Below are 21,797 nucleotides of genomic sequence, written 5' to 3'. Positions count from 1 at the left end.
GTGCGCATGTTCCCGCCTAGTCCAGGTGTGCGTGTTGCTACTGCTGATCTTCAGGGAAAGGAGGGGAACTCTGCCAGCGTCAAAGAAAACACTGCCTACTACCCAGGTCTTGAAAGTCAAAACGAGAATGACAAAGAAAGGAAGGGGGAGGGAAGGAGCGAGAAGTGGACAGCAAGGCACTGAACGTGCTGCATGTTAGAGAACCAGGCGTCGCGGCTCTGCTCCTGCCCTGCCACCAGCTGACCCCGTGACGTCACCCCCGTAGGGACACCTATGCCATCTATGAAGAGGATTGTCCTGTGCTGCCTACAGTTACTTCACTCTGCCATTTCCCTTCACACGTTTGCCTTTTTGTCCAAATTTTGTTCACACGTTTTGCCTTTTGTGCAACCTTCGCAGGTTCCCTCTGAGCTGGGCACTTGCCCGGCCTCCCTTGCGTGTGCGCCTTCCATGTCCCTCCCTTACTCTTTTCATTTTGAAACTGTACGAGGGCCAGGCCGAATTTCAGCAGTTAACGATACTGTAGACACTGGCTGTCCGTGAACTGTTTTTAGGCATGTGAAGTCCCTGGCTTTATGAAATATCACTGCTTTGGGTCATGAGGTAAATGCCTGGGAGATTCTGAGCAGAAGATGCAGGGAACTGAGGCCAGATAGCTGGACTGAAATTCTTCAGGTCACTTCACAGGTATTCCAAAAAAAAAACAAACAACAAAACCCAAAAAACCAACCAAAAAAGAAGTCATCACTCAAGGTACTGTGCACAAATAAAACAACATAAAAGACATTTTTTTCAAGGTATGGATAACAGTCGTAGATCTGTTAGTAAGGTAGGTAGAGATTAATTAGGAAGAAAGAATTCCAGCTTTCTGAAGAAGACACTAGATACTTGTATTAGGAAATTTTGACAAAAGCTTTCAGACAGTGCTTAAAATAAAACTTGGCAAAACTAAAATATGCCTTCCAGCCTGAAGGTCCAGTTGGCTGACAACCAGGCTTTTAAAAGTGAATGTCAGTTTTAAAAAATGAAATTTTGCAGGGAAGTGATGAGCTAATGATATGGAGCAATAAAGGAACACCCAGAATGGTCGGAAGAAAGTCCAGCGGCCTCATCGCACGGAACAGAGGATGGAAAAATAGTCTGCTCATCAAATTGATAACTGACAGGTGGGTTCGTGATGCCAGAGAAACGTGTGGTCTCAAGCTGAAATGTAGAAAACGGAGGAGACCACTTCGTACATAAACAAAGGTCAATCTATTTAAAGGAGTTGTCACTGTTCCACAGTTCTCTCTCTGAAGAAAAAGGACATATAAACAAGGAGGAAGGTGCTGCCATAGAGGGCGACTGTGCAGGAATAAATAATTCATTCGCACCGATGGGCCAGCGTTGTGCTTTCCTTGAAGACCATTGTATTTACAAGCATCATACGTGTGCTGCATCAAGTTACCAAACATACTAACATACCTTAGGGTATAATTCTGTCTAAATGAGTTCATACAGTTTACACCAAAGTCTTTTTACATGTTAAGGATGTTTTAATTAAGAATCTCTATTACTATGTATTTTGCATTAATGTATGTAAATTATTTGCATTCCCCTTTTTACCTCTATCAACATATAAAACATGGTTTCTTCTTCCAGTGGCTAATCCCTGGATACCATACGCAGTATTGAGTTCCTTACACTTGGGCCCATTACTTCATCTTTCTTCTGCACCATTGGCCTTTCACTTTATCGAATAATTTGCTTTACCAATAAAACAGAAAACATTTCTGATTCCACAGTCCTCTGTAGCTGAGACAACTCCATTTATTTAACACCTACTTTCTCAGTCAAACATCCAGAAATGCTCAACCCACTCATACTGCCTTTGGGTACTTATTTACTATTACCTCTCTTTATTTTATTTTTCGATGTATTTTGTCCCAGATGTGTATATAGTTAAGTGTATTTGTGGTGGTTGTACCCTGACAGAATCTCCTGCATACAACCCCCTCAAAAGAAATAGTTCGTTATCAACAGCCCAAAATTCCCTTTTAAGTTAAGAACCACTCATCCTGCCAAGGTCAAGCATCTGACTTTGGGTTTTTGTGGCTTGTATTTTTAAGGAATCTAAGTAAAATCTTCTGCACATGGAGTCTTTGATCAGATGTTCTCCTTCACTGTTATCATTGAGATATTTACCCTGTGAAGTACTTAAATCATTCTTGTTGTTGTAAGGAACTTAATTTTCATTTATCTATGCTCTTCATATATGGGCAGGATTCCCTTTTTTCCAGCATTTGACTAATGCCAACAAGGCTGTTGTGAACACCCTTTTGCACATTTGTTAGCGCGCAAAGGTGTGCTGAGTGAGGAGCTCCCGGGTCGCAGGGAGGCACGGGTGCTCAGCTGCCGTAGGTGTTAAATGCGAACCACACGCTGCCCCTCTGACCCTTCACGGCGCTCAGGAGCACACACAGAGGTTGCGCAGACGTTGCAGTTCACTCCTCTGATTTCTAATAAAATGGAGCGCCTTTTTCATGGATGCGTCGCCGACGTTGGTCTCTTCTTATGTCAAGTGTATTTGCAAGTATTTCATCCATTTTAATTGGTTTGTTTTTCTTTTTTACTGGTTTGAGTTTTTATATACTATGAATATGAGCTCTTTGTCATTTTCTCTGTGTAGTTATATGTCCCACCTCACCCCGTGGCTTGCTTAATTTGTATGCTTTTTACGATGAATATCTACCTATTTTAATAAATACCATTTTATTCTATGGGCCTGTCTTGGCAATCAAATAAAGAAATCTTTATCTCCTCCACTGACATTAATATATTTCCTTATGTTATCTTCCAATATTGATCTTTTGTTTTATTTAGAGATATAACCTATCTGGAATTGATTCTTCAATGTTTTATATATTAGTAATCAAAATACGTTTTTTAAAAAATGAATATACAAATGCCCAGTTTAATTTATTTAAAAGACCACCATTTCTGCCCCTGTTTGGTGAAAGAACAAAGGTCTGTTTTCAAGGTTTCTCACTTGTATTGCTCTGTCTCCCGAAGGTGAGCCTGGCGACGAGCGGATTCTGTCCATCATTTTTATAAACCAGGCGTCGCTCTATGAATGCCGGGGTCTGAGCTTGGGCTGGATGGAAGTTTCTTTTTCTATTTTGTTCCAGTGAAATACTCTCTTAACTAGGGCATCTTTATTATAATTACTGGTATCCTATAGTTTTATTCTTATTAATTTGTTTTAACAGGGCTAATAATTTTTATGTTACAGGAATGTTCTTTTTAAAGTGGTGACGTTCAGAGAATTTACCTTTATATAGAGAGTTCAACCTCAGGTACTGTATATATATTATTCTACACATTTATGTATATTAATGCGCTGAACATGCAAAATAACCCAACAAGGTAGGTACTGTTGCTAATCCCCACCTGAAACTAATACAACATAATATTAAATGTCAACTGTAATCAAAAATAAAATTTAAAAAAATCATACACAAAATAACAGAAACCCTGAGCTCGCAGGCACACAGAAGCACCACGTGGGTGCCGGCCACCTGATGGTCACAGCCGGTCCCTGGCAAGGTCCGCATGTGAGTCCAGCATCTGGTTTCAGCATTGGTGTTTCTGGAACCTATGCGGGGCCAGCCTTCCTTTCAGGGCACTTTCTGTTTTCTGTCACGGGACACCCCAGGAGAAGGCTGGCGGCTGACACTCGGTTTTATGATAGAACTTGGAAGAAGAGCTAAGTTCAAGGATTGTTTTATCTAGCTTAATCAGCAGGACTCATTGTGAAATTTGGAGATCGAGTGAGAAAAAAGCTAAGATCCTGAGCAACTATGCACTAGGGGGCAGGATTTAATACCTGGACGGTGGACAGTTTGGGAAACGGAAACGCTAAGAGCAGAATGTTGGTGGAAGGAAACGAAGACTTATGTCACCTTGATGAAGCCTACGAGGCAACTAAACCCCGCAAATCCATTTGGAAGTCTGAGGTATAGATGTGACATTTAAAACCATGAGATGCAATGAGATCACCCAGGAAGAGAATGTGCATAAAGGAAATAAAAAGGCTAAGAATAAAGTTTGTGACATGTCAAATTTAAAGTTCTGAGGAAGGAAGTCAAGCCAGCTAAAACACTAAGAGGAAAACTAGGTTAATGGGGGCCATACGGAAGGGAAGGAGGGAGTTATCAAGGGGCGAGCTGCCCCCCGTGCCAAATGTTACAGAGAAACTGACTGCAATTAAGGTCCTGTCTTGACCAAAGATTTTTTTGAAGGCAAGTAGGCAGTAATGGCCTTCATCTAGAAAATAATTCAAAACAGAAAATGGGATGGAATAGAGATTGAAAAGATTTGAAGATAAAATGCTTGCTGAGGAATTGGAGGCAGGGATAAAGAAAGCTTTTAAAGATAATTATGCTCTAAGCGGGAGGAAAGAAATGGGAGGAAATGAAGGCAATGGGGCCCAAAGGGAGAATATTAACTATATGTGACAAAACATGTTTCTATAATAAAGGCAATATTTCCAGCATATGAAGAGACTTTCACTGCAGTAAGAAAGTCCATGAGGTGTTGAGCAGTCAGAAAGTCCAAGATATAAACTAAAAGACTGACCTAGTATAATTATAATTTGGAGGTTTTTTCCATTCTATTTTTAGGTTTTTATACACTCTGAGATTTAGTTAAATAATATGAATGCTGAATAAATCTCAGTTAATTTATTCAAATAAATTGTTAATGTTCTAACCCTATATATGTAGAAATACTTCCTTTTGTCACTGACTTGAAACATATTTTATCATATTAATATAGATAAATATGCATAGGACAATAAAAATATAGTCACATATAATTTAACTTTATATTTCTGAGCTATAAAAATTAATTTAATTATGAGAATCTGATAATATTTGATTTCATACATTTGCTTTTCCTTTAAAAATGTTACTGTTTTCATTAAGCATTTACTCTCTTAACTTAGTTTTAGAACCATATATTGAGATTATAATTTTATTGATATTTTACATGAATGTAAATAAATATGCCATTTTTATAATACTACATTTTCCCATTCTTGAACTTGATATATTTCTTCACTTAATCGCATAATCAAAAAGGTCCATACTATTTTATTATGCCACATGAATGTAATTATAATACATTAAGGAGATGGTGACTGGATATTGAAGAGTCTATAAATCATGTCACAAAGACAAATGAATGTGTTTAGTCTGGGAAATAGTAACTTAAGGCATTTATTATAACATCCCAAATTTTTAAAGACTCTGTAAAACAAGGAATTCAGTTTCTCTTTATTGTAAAAGACACGAAGGAAAAAAGGTTATAAAAATCAAAATTTTCATCAATCAAAAAGAAAAATTTTAACTGCATTGATTGTGTTGTTATGTGACGAGCTCTTTATCTCTGCCTATGCTGGGATTCAGAGAGAACAGAAAGCCTTCCTGCCCTGGTGGAATGAAGCCTTCCTACAATCGGCAGAGACTCAGTGAATGGCTTATGCATCTGCTTGGCCTAAAATAATGCGCAATATTAGGTGGGGTGGGAAGGGAAGGAGGAGACCACCTCACCAATGGGAGAACAAGCGAAAACATGGGTATAGAAATAGACAAAGTATTCCCAGGGAACACAAAATAAGCACGCACGGTGAGTGGCGGTTTTGAGCGTCATGGGTATTTGGACCTAAACTGGAAGGATGGTGGTAGCAACTGTGGACGCCGCTATTTATCAAGCCACACATTTTGGGTTTTGTTCAGGAAGCTATTTACACGGCAGGTTTGGATTTTAGGTAGAACTGTGATGATCATATTTTCCAATTTTTTTATTTTTAAAAGAAGTGAAATATTAATATAATGAATGAGTAAGTTTCATCGTTTTCTTTACAGAAAACTTTATAAGGAAAACTAAACAACTTTATCAGATTTAAATCATAAATATAACGGTAATTCTGTGTAGTTGTAGATGTCGTGCTTCAGTGATCTCACATTGCCCTTGTCACATGCACATCATTGGACCACATAGCGGTCCATCGATTGGAGTCGGTACGGTATGTCTTTTTTTTCTTTTTGTTTTTGACTCTTAATTTTTTTCCATTTTCTATGTTTAATGTATTCTAGGACAGAATAAATTTATATTCTTTACAATTTTATTTATGCTTATGTAGGTAGTTCAAACACATTCTTAGGCATGAGAAATAATTTCAACATATATTTTATATCAAATATTGCTGAGTAAAATCTTAAGCACTGGAACTACCTCTCCGACCCGCTACTAATAGACTTACTAATACTTTTTTCACTCCCTTCTATTCATATTGTCTGTCTTAATCAATAAAACTTATTTATTTCCTTTACATACTTCCTTAATATTATACCCTGTCAAACACACTCAATATCACATACTCACTGAGCTCTTTAATACTCACCTAAGAGCAATAGAAAAAAGAAAAGAAGGCAAACTTATCTGTCCTTAAACTTGTCATAGAAAAATTGTGGTGAATAAGACACAAAGATCGTATTTGTAACTGGGAATATTGTGGCAGTTAGCATTTTAACATTTTAGAATTACAAAGATGAGTTAAAATATCTTGAGACAAATTAAAACTAAAATACATTACAAAACCTATGAATTATAGTGAAAGCAATGCTAAGGGTAAAACTTATAGCTGTACATTCTTGTATTAAAGAGAGAAATATCTCTAGTAGATAATCTAACTATACTCCTTAAGGAACTAGGGGAAAAAAAGAAGGGGCGAACTCCAAAGCTAAAATGAAGAAAAAAATAATAAAGACCGAGGCAAAAATAACAGTATAGAAAAGAGAAAAAACGATGGAGAAAAGCAACAAAATCGAGAATTAGTTATCTCAATACAAATTAAAAAAATTGAAAGACATTTAGCTAGATTGAGGGAGAATAAAAGAGCAAAAATTAAGTAAAGTCAGATGTGAAAGTGATAATATTGCAATGCATTTTATATAGATTAAAAGGAATATAGAGAAATACTGTGAGCAACTATATGACCCCAAAATTATAACCTAGATGAAATAGATAAATTTCTAGAAGTACACGCCTGCCAAACTGATCATGAAGAAACAGAAAATCTAAACAAACCTCTAACTATTAAAGAGATTGAACAAACGACAAAACCTCCTGACAGAAAATCTCAGGATCAGATGGCTAACTGGTGAATTATTTCACCATTTAAAAAAGGATTAACATCAATCCTCCTCAAAGTCTTCCCCCAAAATTGAAAAGGACAACACTTACAAACTCATGCTATGAGTCCAGCATTACCTTGATACCAAAGCAAGAAAATAACACTACAAGAAAATAAAACTGTAGACCAATATCCTTAATGAATATTGCTGCAGTCTATTCAGCAAAACACCACCAAACCAATTCAACAACTTAGTCAAAGGATTATCCATTGTGACCAAAGGGGATTTATCCCTGAAATGCAAGGATGGTTCAACATATGAAAGTCAGTCAATGTAATACACCATCTTTGCAAAATAAACAACTTTCTGTTAAAAGAAAAATGCAGTATTATCTCACTTAATGCACAAAAAGCATTTCAAAAGATTTATATTCTTCATGATAAAAAATAAAAAATAAAAAAATGTTTAACAAACTACTAACAGAAGGAAATTATCTCAACAAAATAAAGGCCATATATGAAAAGCCCACAATTAGCATCATACTCAGTGATGAATGTTTCTCCTCTAAGGATGTTTATTCTTGCCAGTTCTATTCAACAGAGTGCTAGAAATCTTAGCTAGTGCAATTAGGTAAAAACAAAAAAACAAACAAAAAAAAAACATAAATAAAGTTCATTCAGAAAAATAAGGTAGGAAGCAAAATTGACCAAAAAAATGTTGAAATACTAAGCAAGAGTACATTTAAGATTCAAAATACATCTTGCAGTAGAGACATTGTGGCAACAACAGGGAATTTAGTACAGAGCATTTTTTTATTTCTCCAAATGCCCTTAAAACAGGGAGTTTGGATTGCCAGGAAATAAAAGAGTAAAAGAGAAAAACTAAGAAAAGGCAAATTATAGATGATATCTTCAACAATCCTAGGTCAAAGAGGATCGTCATGGATATTAGAATATGAGTGTGTGATGCCAAACACAGCCATACAGGAGTAAAAACTTCCGGCGTGTAATTCTCTCTAGCACTATTCAAAGCTAAGCTCTCCTAAACACTCCCAACATGTTAGGAACTATTTTTAATTTATATAATTTTTCACTAAAGATGGTATACCCCCCCGAAACTAGAAGTATATATTGTGGGGGTTTTCTAATGGGGTCACCCAGAATTCCACATGGTGTCTGATCCAACATGGGCATGTCGCTATCATAGGAAGTCCTAAATTACATGGCCCAAGGGGCAAGTCAGCTTGTGCTCAGCCCCAGCATCCTGAAGAGTGCTTTCCTGCTCTGGGTCTTACTCAGTGCTAACCACATAACGGGTCTCCTGGCTGGTGAGCTGGACAGTATTCCCAGGTAGGGACTACGCTGCTTCCATACCTCTAAGAAGCCTTCCAACATCGGTGCTTCCCTCTCAGTGAGGGGAGTGAGAAAGGCAATGACATGTTATTTACTTTATCAGGGAGCTCCTGAAATACCCTGCATCCCCAGCCCCCTAAAAATATTACTGATACGAATAACCCCTTGAATTTGCCTCAGGTTTATTCTCTCCCTCGAGAGCACAGATGTCTTACCAAGTCTTTGACTTCCAAGGTGATTTTCCCTCAACTCTTTTGAGAAGCAGAAGTCCCTTATTATAGTTGACCAGTGTGATAATCTCTACTTTGTTAGACTATCTGTGTCTTGACTGTATTGTAAGCAAGAGAAAGAAACTAAGCATAACACTTAATCAAAACTAAATGTCTACTCATCTCTTAAATAAGAAAATGAACTATTTTTCTTCTAAATTCTGTTAGTACTGGAAAAGTAATCTTCTAGATCAATGACCACATACCGCACACCTGATGTTTTGTTAATAGGATGTAGCGCAGTTGGTTACCAGGCCTAATATAAGATGAACAGCGGCACTGCTATGTGACTGAGTTGGTGGTAATCATCAGCAATCACCCAAGCTCCACATGGATCTAGGGTCCAGACCGTGAATCAAGTGTGTGTACGGCAGGAACCACTACTTTGTGTCCCTAAGGTTGGCACTAACATTGGCCCTTTCCTAAAGTCAACTGATATCTTGGCTGCAGTAAGAGGTGATGGTTTCAAAAGCTTCCACTTGTTCATCCCAAAAGAGATGGACTAAGGGAGGAGTGTGAGGGCCTGGTTAGCGAATTTCCTAATCTCAGAGCTTAGTGCTCTCTCTATGCATTTTATTGAAAATACGCATTAATTCCTACCACCTACTTGTTCATGACATATGACAAGTTTATTATATTCCTCTTCCTTCCTTGGCTATTAGGTAGAGGACAGGAGCTCCATGTTGTTTTTATCATATTCTGGCCACTTAAACAACACTTGGTACTAAGGGAATTATCCATAAATATTTGTAAAGGGTCTGAATATGTGTTTTCTTTCCTTATGTTTTATGACGTTCTAGAGCAATTAGAACACTTGCCCTCTTAGCATTTTCAGAGTGGCCCACTTTCTTACTGGAAAGCCAGTTAAGGTATATGCTCAGATACGATATACCACAGATATGCTAACTCTACATTTCTCAAAATCCCTTGGAAAAGTTTTAAAAATTATAAGAGGGAAAAACTGTGCAGCGCTATGAACTAAGAAAGATATCTTTCCAAGACAAAAAATATGTCTGTATATATAGTACAGACAGGAAAAGATTTAGTAAGAAATAACAGGATGACTTGCAACATTTTTCTGCTGTGGAAAATACAAGTAGTAACTGAAGGAAACTCTAATAAAGCCTCCTAATTTAAAAAAGAGGGGTTATGTTAGGGAGCAAGCAACAGCTCTGACAGGCCAACATGGAGACAGCTTCCAGAAACAAGAGGCCTCTGTGAACAGAATGGGAGCGAGCAAGCCCCCTCCTGGATTGGGTGGCCACCCATAGCAGGTCAGACGCCAGCAAGAGGCAAAATGGCGCATTATAAAACACTTCCAGCACTTGAAAGAACAGGAAGAAAGCAGGCACGGTGATCGTTTCGTTTAAGCCACCATGAAAAGCGCATTCAAGTATCCTGGGGAGGACTGCCTTCGGGCTTAGAATACAGAGGGTCTGCATGGCTTGTGATAACCTGCAGCTCAGAAGAGAGCTTCCCTGGAAAATCAGGAGGACCGCTCCTCTGTGCCGCCCTTTCCAAGGAGATAGCCAGAAAAATAAATGAACGTCTGACTCACCCGCCCAAGACTTCCTGTAGGAAATCACAGTAATAAAATCAGAGCTGTCAGCCACAGGAGCAAAAGCAATTTGACAACAGGAAAGACTCTAATGAAGAAAAGCTGGAATTGTCTTCGTTGATACGTTTCTTTCCTGCAGGCCGGGTTGTTTTGCTCACCCGGTCACCGTATCTATGACTCTTAATTATCCTTCCGTTAGCTCACGAGGTCCTTCTGTGAAACGTCGTCCATGGTGCCACAGTGACTTGACTCTCCTGTTTTCCTAGGACGTTGAGCCTGTGGCGTCGAGCTCCTTTTGTCTGCCTTGCCGTGGGGCTCGTGTTCTCGGACTGGTCCCTACCTGAGCTAGGATGCAAAGTCGAGGAGGCGAAGGCAAGCCTGCTCTGAATCCACTGCTTCCAAAGCACAATGTGTCCTGCTCTTCCCAGATCTCCAGCCAATGTGTAGGGGGGAGTTGTTGTTTGAAAATTTTTTTCTAGTTAGAATGATTAGAAGCAGATGATATTACAATAGGTCTTTCAAGGTGCTGTGGATGTTGATAGAGATATTCACTGGGAAAGAATTTTGATGTGGCTTCTCTCACATATGCAAGGAAAATTTAGCTTTGTTAATCCCAGATCACACGTGTTCCACCTCAGTTGAGACCCTTTGGAATTCACGTATGAACCGTTACACAGGGTGTCGCCTATCCATCCATACAGCGATTCGCTTTGGGGCAGGCAGCTGGTAAAGACCGCAAGAGCCAGTGACCGGGCATAGAAAGTGAAGGTGGGAAAGGGTCATTGACTGGTCACACGTTGACTTTAAAAGAGTGGCATTTCTAAGACAGAAAAAATACCTTCAGAAGGAAAAGGAAGCGGGGCCACGTTTCTTATCTGCAATAGAGGCTCAACAAAATCTAGAACCCGGTACCTCTGGGCCTCACCTGCCGTCCTGCCCCGCGCGCTCGACCTCCAGCCTCAGGGCCCGGCCCTGGCCCTGCCGGACGCCAGGCCTGTGCCTCCTCCGGCCGGCCTGTCCTCCCCTCCGCCTACCTCGTGGTTCGTTTGTCCTCTTCAAGACTTTGTCACCTTCTCAGGGGACTTCCCCTCACAGATCTTCTTAGGCGTCCAGCTCGCAACCTGCCACAGACAGCGCTGCCCTTCTCCACGCTCCCCGCCCCCCCGGGGGGCAGAAGCTGCCGTCGGCTGGTGCACTCAACGAGGGGCTGCCCTTCCGTGCTCTGTGTGTTGTCTTGTCTCCAGAACCTACAGCAGCAGCCAACGTGGACCCGGTCCCCTGTCCCTTTGTCTCTGTTCGTCTGTCTGTCTGTCTCTGTTTCTTTTTAGACAGATGAAAGATAGATACATACATACATACATATAAATGCATATTTGCAAAAAACATAAATGACGATGAGAGGTTAAGAGCCTAATAGGCTCACACAATGTCAACAACGGTCCATTTTGGGCCCTTTTCTGTGTGACTGACGAGGCGTCCTGTCACTGCTGACAACCTGCTGGGTTTGCATTTGGAATTCAGGCCGGGAAGCCCGAGAGTCCGCTCCAATATTTAGGGTGCCTGAAACCGATGGGCGAGCGGGGAAGTTACCGGGAACGAAGACCGCGACAGGAGTGGCAGAAGCGGTTTCCTCGTCCCGCCTCGGGCGCAGAAGAGCTCGTGTAGAGCTGACTCGCCACTCTCTTCTTCACGTCGTGCTGTATGCCACGGTCTCACGATTTTTTCACAAGCGGCAACTGAATAACTGGCTGCCTGTTCCTTCCTTGCGAGGTGCCAGTTTCTGCTGGAGCTGGGAGGGCAATGGAGAACCAGAAAATATAAGCATAACCAGATTTGATTTATTGGAAAGAAAATTAATTTTAAACTTGATTTTAAAAAAGATTTATCTTACATCCCAACTTAAGGCAAGCATTTGTGAAACTGAGTCCATTAATTTGTGTGACTATCACTGAATCGATGACAAGTGACCTCACATAATTAATCTACATGGCTCAAGTAGTTTTCTCCTGCTATCCTTAATACCAAATTTTAATTGGATACAGAAGAATATTCATACTTAGAGTATGAATGTTTTACTATTTTTTATTTTAGATTAGGGATTACTTTTATACCAGGTATTCATTAAGAGTTATTATTCATTATTATTCATAATAAGAAATATGAATTTCTTAGTGAATAGATGACATTTGATTTTTAAAGGGATTTCATTGGAAACAACATTTAATTAAAAATGAAGAATGGTTTATTGCTTAGAGGGTTAGAAACTCCTATTTTCTGTAACTCATAAACATATTCCAAGCGGTTTCTGAAAATAGCCTGTGTGTCCTGTAAATGCAGGTATAAGTTAAAGATTAACTGGAGCATCTTTTTATTTTCTGTATTAATACCAGAGATTAGGCATTTTTTGTAGGTTTAGTTCAATGGCTACTTGGCTACCATTGAAGCATGTTAAATGTTTGTGATCGTATAGTTTCAAAATTTGGTTGCTTCCTGCTGCCAAATTGGGGATACAAGCTAAATAGTGATCCATCCTTTTATCTCAAATATGTGTCTGACCAAATGGTTGTTCTGTAAAATTAGCAAGCTCTCATACGTTTCTAAAATGTGACCATTTCCTCTAAAAATACTTCTACAGCCTGTATTATACATTAGAAACTGTTTTAAGAACAAGAAATTAAAAAAACCAGAGATCAATATAATGGGAAAGGAATCATTAGGGAAGGCTGAACATAGTATTGTTTTTAAAATTTAATTTATTCTGTTATTTTTTAATTTTAATTTTTATTGTATTTTTTCCATTACCATTTAGTCCTCTTATATCCCCACTCCCTCCATTAAAGCAAATTTTTTTGTTGTTGTTGTTGCCATAAAGTTCCAAATAAGGACAAATAATTTTAATACTAATAACAACAAAGATAATGATTACAATGACAATAATTTTTAATATGATTCAAAAACATTGAATGAGCGTTTGCCTTATCCTCTTCCTCTACAGATGGGCCAGTGTTAGAGTGGTTTGTCTTTGGGTGGTACGCTTATGGCTGATTTTCTTCTTTTTTATTTTAGGGGACTTTTACACGCTACACAAAGTGCTAAGAGTTTTATTTTCATACTAAGAACATGAAAATAAATCAGCTTTTACTTGAGATGATTATGAGAGCCCATAAATTACTCAGAAAACCGCCGTTCCTTGTGTTATTGTCACGGCATGACCAGTTGGAAGGGCCCTAGGCTTCTGCTCTGTCTGGGGGACGCGGGGCAGGAGCCTGGGGCCCAAGTGGTCTGCGTAGCCCTCTGTGTTTCTAGGTATCGCTTAATAGCCCCCAAAATGCTTATTGTCAATTCAGGTAAAATAAGAAGCGGGGGAGTGTGAGGGGGTGAAGGGATTGAGCAACAAGGAGAAAGGACTCGTGGACGTGGACCACAGTGTGGGGATTCCTGGCGGGGGAGGGAGTGTAAGGGTAACGACAAAAAATACAATGAAGATTAAACTTAAGAGAAAAGCGCACGTTAAAAATAAACTGGCAGCTGTCGGGACTGGGGAATTGGGGAAGCAAACACCTCATAGACACAGACAACAGTGTCATTACCAGGATCACCAGAGGAAAAGAGGGTGGGGGAGGCAGAAGATAGTAAAAGGGGGCTAAGCAGTAATGGAAAGAGTCTCGACTTTGGATGGTGAATATACAATAAAATATACAGATGATGGATTAGAGGACTGTGCGCACGTACACCTGGAACCTGTATAATCTTACTAACTAATGCCACACCAATACATTCAAGAAATAAATAAATGAGAATATTAAGCCTTCGATAATACTTAGTGAATTTGAATTAGAAAGGGTATTTAGAATTTAATCTTTCTTTTAGCAAATAGAAAAAAAATTGTGAGAGAAAAACTCTTAGTTTACTACCTCAAAACATCTACAAATTCAATTCCAGATTCACCAAAGACTTAAAAGAAAGAAAACCTCATGGTTGTAAAGAAAACGTTTTAAAGTGGGTTTGTCACCCACATCGATGGGCCACGCAGTCTGGCCAGCCTGGCTCGGGGGGGGGAGCCCCCCTGGGAAGTGCTCGCTGACAGTATTTAAGACAAAGGGTCCAGGAAGGCCTTTCAAGGGATTTCTACATGCTGAGTACTTTTCTGGGAACGGTAGATGTTTTTATATACTTTTGCGGTGGAGCATATTTTTCTAAGTATGAAAAAATACAGAACCCAGAATGTACTAAGTCAGTAGCTTTTACTGCATGAACATTTCTACACTTCTCACCGTCAAATCACATACAGTAAAATGCACACACAGTTAAAATACCAGCCAAAAATACAACTGGGTAATGTTCTCACATATTTGATAATAAATGCCTCACTAGAAAGAAGTAAAATATTTTAATATATTTGCCATTAAATACACCAGGGTAAAATAAATAGCATGTATACTATATTAAAATTTCAATTTTACTATTAATCAAAAATACGCATAGGTAAAGAACAATATCTTTATTTTTTACAAAGATTTTATTTATTATTTTTAGAGAGGTGGAAGGGAAGGAGAAAGAGAGGGAGAGAAATATCAATATGTGGTTGCCTCTCGTGCACCCCCTACTGGGGATCTGGCCCGCAATCTAGGCATGTGCCCTGATTGGGAATCAAACCGGCAAACCTTTGGTTCACAGGCCAACACTCAATCCACTGAGCCGCACCAGCCAGGATGTAATATCTTTATTTTTAACCTATCAATTAATACTTTGAAATGTGTTACACATATAATATAGTTCTAATTACTAAGAATGTGTAAAATTGAGTCCTAGAAATACTGCTACTGATTTATTTTGTTATCTGTATTTTCCACATCCACTACAATGAATATATACTTTTTGTAATTGGAGAAAGTAATTTAGACAAAAATTCAATTTATAGCCTGCAAATATTTTTAATGCGCTTATTAAACACTTTATTTTGCTTTGTTTCCCTAAAGCTTTATCAAGCCCCAGCATGCCCACAAAATGAACTTAATGAACGTAAGCATTGAAGAAGGCCTTAAATGTCTCTGTAGAAGAAGAGGAAAGGCATTTTGATCTATGACAAATTGCTTAGCCACTTACTCAAATTTATATCAGTCCTCAGACATGTTGCTAATAAGAGGTGATTCCAAGGGCTAGGCTATCTGAAGTGAGTGAGATGGAAATATCTTAGGGGCCAACTATCACCCGGCTTTTCAATCCCATACACTCTGAATTAGCCATGCAATTTCTACACCTGTCATCTAAATTTGCTTAGGTATTTCAAAAGAATAGGTACTGCTGATTTTGTTATTCTATACTTGAATCAGACCTTATGAGCTGAATTGTAAAGTAATAGAAACTGCATATCATATGGAAAGTAGTTGAAACTGTAGAGACAACTGCTAAGGAAATAAAACAAGTATAAAACATGAAGTTAGAAAATGAACATTAACTAGACTGTGTAGCATTTCATACCAAATTATCCCTGATTATACTCAGCTCTCATTGTCTAAGGATTTGAGATTTATGCACCCACCCCCAAGGTGTATTTTCCCATGAATTTTTTAAATTACTAATTCAAGGTACGCATTTTCTTTTCATAGCCGTCTAGGAATTTAGGGTGAGGTAGTCCAGTAGAAGATGCAAGAAGGTTGCATTGTTCTTCTATGGCTGCATAGCAATCTAAGAAATCACCACGCTGTGGCTGCCGGGAACAACGCAGCGCTCATGCGCTGCCCCGTGTTTCCGGGAGCCCGGTGTCAGGTCAAGGTTAACTGGCCCTCTGCTCAGTTTCCACCCAGCCGAGGTCCAGGTGTTGACCAGAGCTCAATCTCATCTAAGTCCCTCGGTGCTCTTCCAGGATTGTTTTTGTTGCTGGCGGAGTTCGGTTTCTTGTACTGAGACCTAACTTGTTTGAAACCTAACCTAATGTGCATCCAAACTACGTGCAGTATCACCCACCTCTCCTGAAATCACACTCTATGCATCCGCCAAATTGACCTATTGATACCTTGCTAATACTTCCTTTGTACTCCTGTCTGCAAATGTGGCTTAAACTATCCAATCCTCCCGTCTGCCTCTCGCAATCTTTCCTTTCCTTGAAGTCTGACAGCAAACACCACTTCTCTTCAAAAATGTCTTTCCAGATTATCAAAGATAAATGTTATTTTTTATTCCAAAACAATTGATTTGTATTTATTTTTAAAAGTTTATACCTACTTTTGATGGTATCTTGAATACACAGAGTATATATTGATAATCGGACCACTAGCATCTTTTCGGAGGATGCTGATCTATGAAATTCTAGTGAAAAGAGCAGAGATGGGGAAAAGCTGCTGTATGCTAAGAAATGTTTTGGTTCAGCCACCATCTCAGGCAGGTGCGTAGCGGGCTTCTCAGAGATTCTGGCCACATGACATGTCTGAAAATTGGGGTGTTTTTCTATTCTTCACCAAGAGTAGATAGAGCCCTTCCTTCTCTCCCGCCACTTCTCTTATGAGAGGTACATTTTCAGCAGAAAAAAATAGGACAGGTTTACAAACCTTCCCCATTGTTTTTTTTTCAATGTTTATTGAACGTATTGGGGTGACACTGGTTAATAAAATTATATAGTTTCATGCGTACAATTTTGTAATACATTATCTGTATAGTGCGTTGTGTGTTCACCACCCCAAGTCAAGTTTCTTTCTGTCCCCTCCACCTTTACCCTTTTCTACCTCCTCTGGCGATCACCACACTGTTGCCTGTGTCGATGAGGTTTTTACCCATTAGCTTCCACACACAGGTGTGGCCATACAGTATTTGTTTTCTCTGACTGGCTTATTTCACTTAGCATCATACTCTCCAGATCCATCCATGTGATCAGATAAGGTAAGAGTTCCTTCTTTTTAAGCTGTGGTACCTTTACACCATGGAGTACTGCTCTATTTTTACTATTGTTTTCACTTCTGTGCAAGAGAGAGAGGAGTAAAGGAGTTTAGCGGGACTTTGCTTTCTCCATGGACGCCACTGTCCCCTCTCCTCACACCCGCACCACAAAGCAGGTTTTCTTTTCGGTCTCACTGAGTCTCGCGACTTTCTCACGAGGCTCTGAGAAGGCGCGAATTCCTCCGTGGCCACAGCGCCTACGGTTTCTTCACTCTCGCCCTGGCCCACACTTGGCCTGAATTCATTCTCTGTAAATTTTAACAGAATTCTTTTAACCAGCTCACATATTGTCCCATGTCTGCTCAGAGGAAGCAGGTGACCCAATCATGACACATCCCTGTCTCCTCAGAGATGCCGTCTTCTCTGAGCTGATTGTCCTGCCTACAGCTCTCTAGAAGACTGGAGAAAGTTGTGATTTTGTGGATTATTCAGGATTTTGTGTTGCATTTGTGGAAGCTTCCTATATTTTTAGTAGAAGTCGCTATTGTTCCATATGTTTAAAGCCAATAAGCGAAATTGAGTTAAGCCTGTTGTCAGAGAAAAATCACAATCACACATTATTTCCAAATAGACACATACGACCTCAAAGCCACCAACGTCCTACTCCTGACATACCAACCGCTGAGATTCTCTGTTATTTTTTGATATCGAATTTTATTACATTGGATTTGCTTCTATTTGCTTCCCCTCAGCAGGATGTATACCTTCCAGGAGGCCTGCCCCAGCGAGCACCAGGCTCTGACGCCTGCGAGATCAAGGGTTGGGGTAGGGCCCTATGGGCAGAGGCTGCAGGCGCGGCACAGGCAGAGCTCAAGTCACTTTGTGGAGCGGGGCCAATGGCTTCTCAGGTCAGCAGTGGCAAGGACCACTCCTAGGTGCACGTAGTGACGGGGAGAACCATAGTGCAGATGGTCTCTGGGCCTCGGGTCCCTGTGTTCAATGAACTGTAAAGTAACAAATGCAGTGGTTCTCACCTTGGCTTCAAAAAAAAAAAAAAAGAAAGAAAGAAAGAAAGAAAGAAAAGAAAAGGGAAAAAAAACATATTATCCTTTTTGGGGTCGGAAGAGTTGGACATCTGCCCTCTATGGGAGTTTTGGACTTTGGGATTCAATCCAGAAAGCCTGAGAGAGACTTGCTCCTGAAAACCGTCCGGGCAGGGACCGGTTGGTATGCCAAAGGTGCAATCCGCAGAGAGAAAAGGCAGGCGCGAAGCTCGGTCTTCCTCTCGCGGTGCCCCCTGGTCTGGGCCTGCAGCACCCGGATGCAGGAGCACCTGCACAGCGTTTGCCTGACCCTGGGCTGGGGCGAAGCCTGAGCTATTTGTAAACACGCCCGAGTCTCATTGCCACAGTGAGAACGCATGCGTGTTATCTGTGCTCGTTCATCAGCAAAGGGGAACAGATTTAGTTGGCCAAGAGGAGAAGACAGACCAATTAATTAAGTTCATGTGAGTGGTGCTTGGGAGGCCTGAGTAAGGCAGCACTGAAATAAGCTTATTCTGTGTCTTGAAAAGCCCCCTGGAAAGGAAGCACCTCAAAAAAGCCATCTTCTTGGAGGGGAAGGAAGATAACCCACTGACCGGTTTTATAAAAACAGAAGAGCATAGTTTCCCATGATATCTGAGGGCTTTAAAATTGGAGAGGGGAGAACATTTAATTAAAAGTGGGGAGATGGTTAAATAATTAATATGCATTATGGACCAGACATTTCTTTATATGCAACACTCTGGAACTAGACTGGTTTTAATTTTTTTTTCTTTTTCTTTTCCTTTTTTTTTGGCGAAAACTAGAGTTGAGAAAGAGGACCTGAACTCTAATGTCAGAAGAGGGAGGAAAAATGAACTGTGATTACATTTAAGGTGACGATGGATAATAAGAACAGCCATCCTGACGCGCTTCCTGGGGTGCATCTGCAAAGCCGGGCGCAGAATCCACTACCCAGGAAACGCTAGGGAGTGTGATTTGTGAGTGTGACCTGGAGAATTCCAGCCGTAAATTCCTCAGTAAATGACAAGAATGAAGAGTTCTGGCTCTTTCATTTGAAGCTGAAGACTTGCCTTTGTGCCAAATATGCTCTCATTTGCTTAATATAACTTTAAGAAGGACAATTTACAAGTTCTATAATTAATGAAATTATAATGCCAGTTTGCAGAATATTATAGCAAGCTGGTGCCGTCTGGATTTCAGTGACCTCATCTCTATAACGTAGGTGGTTCTACATTTTCTGCAGAGCTGTATTGAAACATAAATGGAGTGATGCTTGTGAAGTCCCTAAACGTAGCAGATGATCAGAAATGGATGTGGCAAATATCATTATTGTTTCTTTAAATTACAGCAATTTATAATGAGTGGAACCATTAACATCATTTTTTTTTTGTTTTGTTTTGAATCTTGGACACAAGAGCTAATCCATATACGCCTGTTGAAAGACAAGGTCATTGCTGATAAAGCGTGCAGCAGGGATATTTAAGATCTGCTGGCTACAGGGCTAGAAGGATCACCTACAGTAGGAAAGACAACACATAAAGAACAATAACAGGAGGCGTTTAGGATACCATATATTAATTTTATTACTATAATTCAAACAAAAGCAGAACTCAGGTGTTTGACTAAAATGCAGGTTACTCAGACAGCAGCGACCTGTGGCGCAGCATCGCGTTCTCAAGGGAAGACGCCTGCTCCTTGGTACCCACTGTGCTGACAGAGGCCGCCGAGTGTGTTTCTGAGCACCCATTTTTCTCGCAGTTAAAGAGACGTTTCCCCATTTCTACATACTCCTCAAAATAATTGAGCCCACCTTTTAATGTCTTCTTTTCTACTATTTTCAGGCATTTTGATAACTTAATGGCCTAGGATGGATAGCATACGAAATACATATTAAAATCAATAAATGAACTCTATTTACATTGTATTTACATTAAAAATGTAAAACAATCAATCCTAATTGTAATAAACCTAAACAATGATTATCCGGAGCTTGGCTCTGGTGCTTTGTTATTCTAATCATTCACATGTACAATGATTATCTGTTGGCTACCTGCGATGTGCACCTCGTCGTGCTACATACTAAGGGTCTTACCGCACGGAAAACAGACCTGCGTGGAACACGCATTCTAAGGAACGAATAGCAACTAATTAAAATAGAACGCCATTTTTTTTTTTTTTTTTTGTAATTTCAAGCTAGTAGTACTGCAATGAAGGAAATCTACAGTGATATGAGGGGGGAAAATAACACCAAAGGCAAAAGAATGTATTTCTCAACCAGAACAACCTGTGGTTCTTGTAGGAAACGAGAGCCCTTGGGGTTCAGTCCGGAGACCTGCTACATCAGAACTTCTGTAGCTCTTGCAAAGAAATACACATTTTTCATAACTTTTTCAATTGTTTGACTTCCTGCTTCCAGTGACTTTCAAGAGCTAGTGTCTTGGGTGATATAGAACATTTTTACCAGTGGCTAGAACAACTGATTGTTCTTCTAGGTTACAAGTTTTCAAAGGACATTTTTTGTTTATTTTCTTACAATTTATAGAAATGTGCTGTTGAAATATGTGTATTTGCAGTTGGAAACCATGGCTCACAAATATTTTACACCTGAAACATTGAAATAGATCAACTTCAAGTGTTCAGATATCCCCTTTAAATGCATATGTAACAGAAAACCCCATTATGGCACTGTGAATATCATTCATATTGCAAAAGGCTCATTTGACAAGAAATAGTTTAATATTCAAAATAGAATTGGAAGAACTTGAGATTCCCACAGGACACGCAGAGCTGAACAAATTCATATCTCTTTACACATTCTGCAAAATTAAATAGCTCACAAATTTGAGCACATAAAACCACCCAGAAACCATGACAAACCATACTACAAAGTTCAGTTACACTTCAGGGTGGAAACTGGAGGCCAAGCACGGCTAGTTCCATATTGCAAACAGAGGTAGAATGTCAGGTGGAGAACAAACAGAAAGAAGAAACTGATTCTTAACGAGGATGGAGTAGCGAGGACCACATGAAAGAGTAGGTCCGCCCTAAGTGGAGATGTATTGAGGACGGTCTGCAATACAGCCAATCAGAGAACTCACTGTTGATGAACTAAAAGGAAGAACCAGAAGTATGCAGGACCAAGGATAGTCCTACTGATTCTAAAATAAAATAACACTGATTCTAGAATAGAAAGCTTGGGCTGGTGTACCTCAGGCTTCCTGGGATGAAAGGACAGAACGAAAGAAGTGACAGAACTTAAGAATAACATAGAAACAAAAGTACTCTGGCATTAGCAGACACACCCAAACTCTCCCAATGTTCTTCTTGAACTGAAAGAAAGGGTATTTTTGAGATATAAAATACAAAAACTCCCTCAAATACCTCACCGATGCCATGGAAGTAGCTGTGACTTCTGGCTGAGTATAATCTGACATTTTTAAGACATCTTAAAACTGACAAATATATTCAGGTAACCTGCCACACAGAGAGGAAAAAGTTAAGATGGATTGTCTGCTGGTGAG

The sequence above is a fragment of the Pteronotus mesoamericanus genome, unplaced genomic scaffold (genome assembly GCF_021234165.1).
Source record: "Pteronotus mesoamericanus isolate MK-2021 breed Mesoamerican mustached bat unplaced genomic scaffold, CSHL_Meso_final contig_220, whole genome shotgun sequence".
NCBI lineage: Eukaryota > Metazoa > Chordata > Mammalia > Chiroptera > Mormoopidae > Pteronotus > Pteronotus mesoamericanus.
This window is presented reverse-complemented; position numbering follows the sequence as displayed.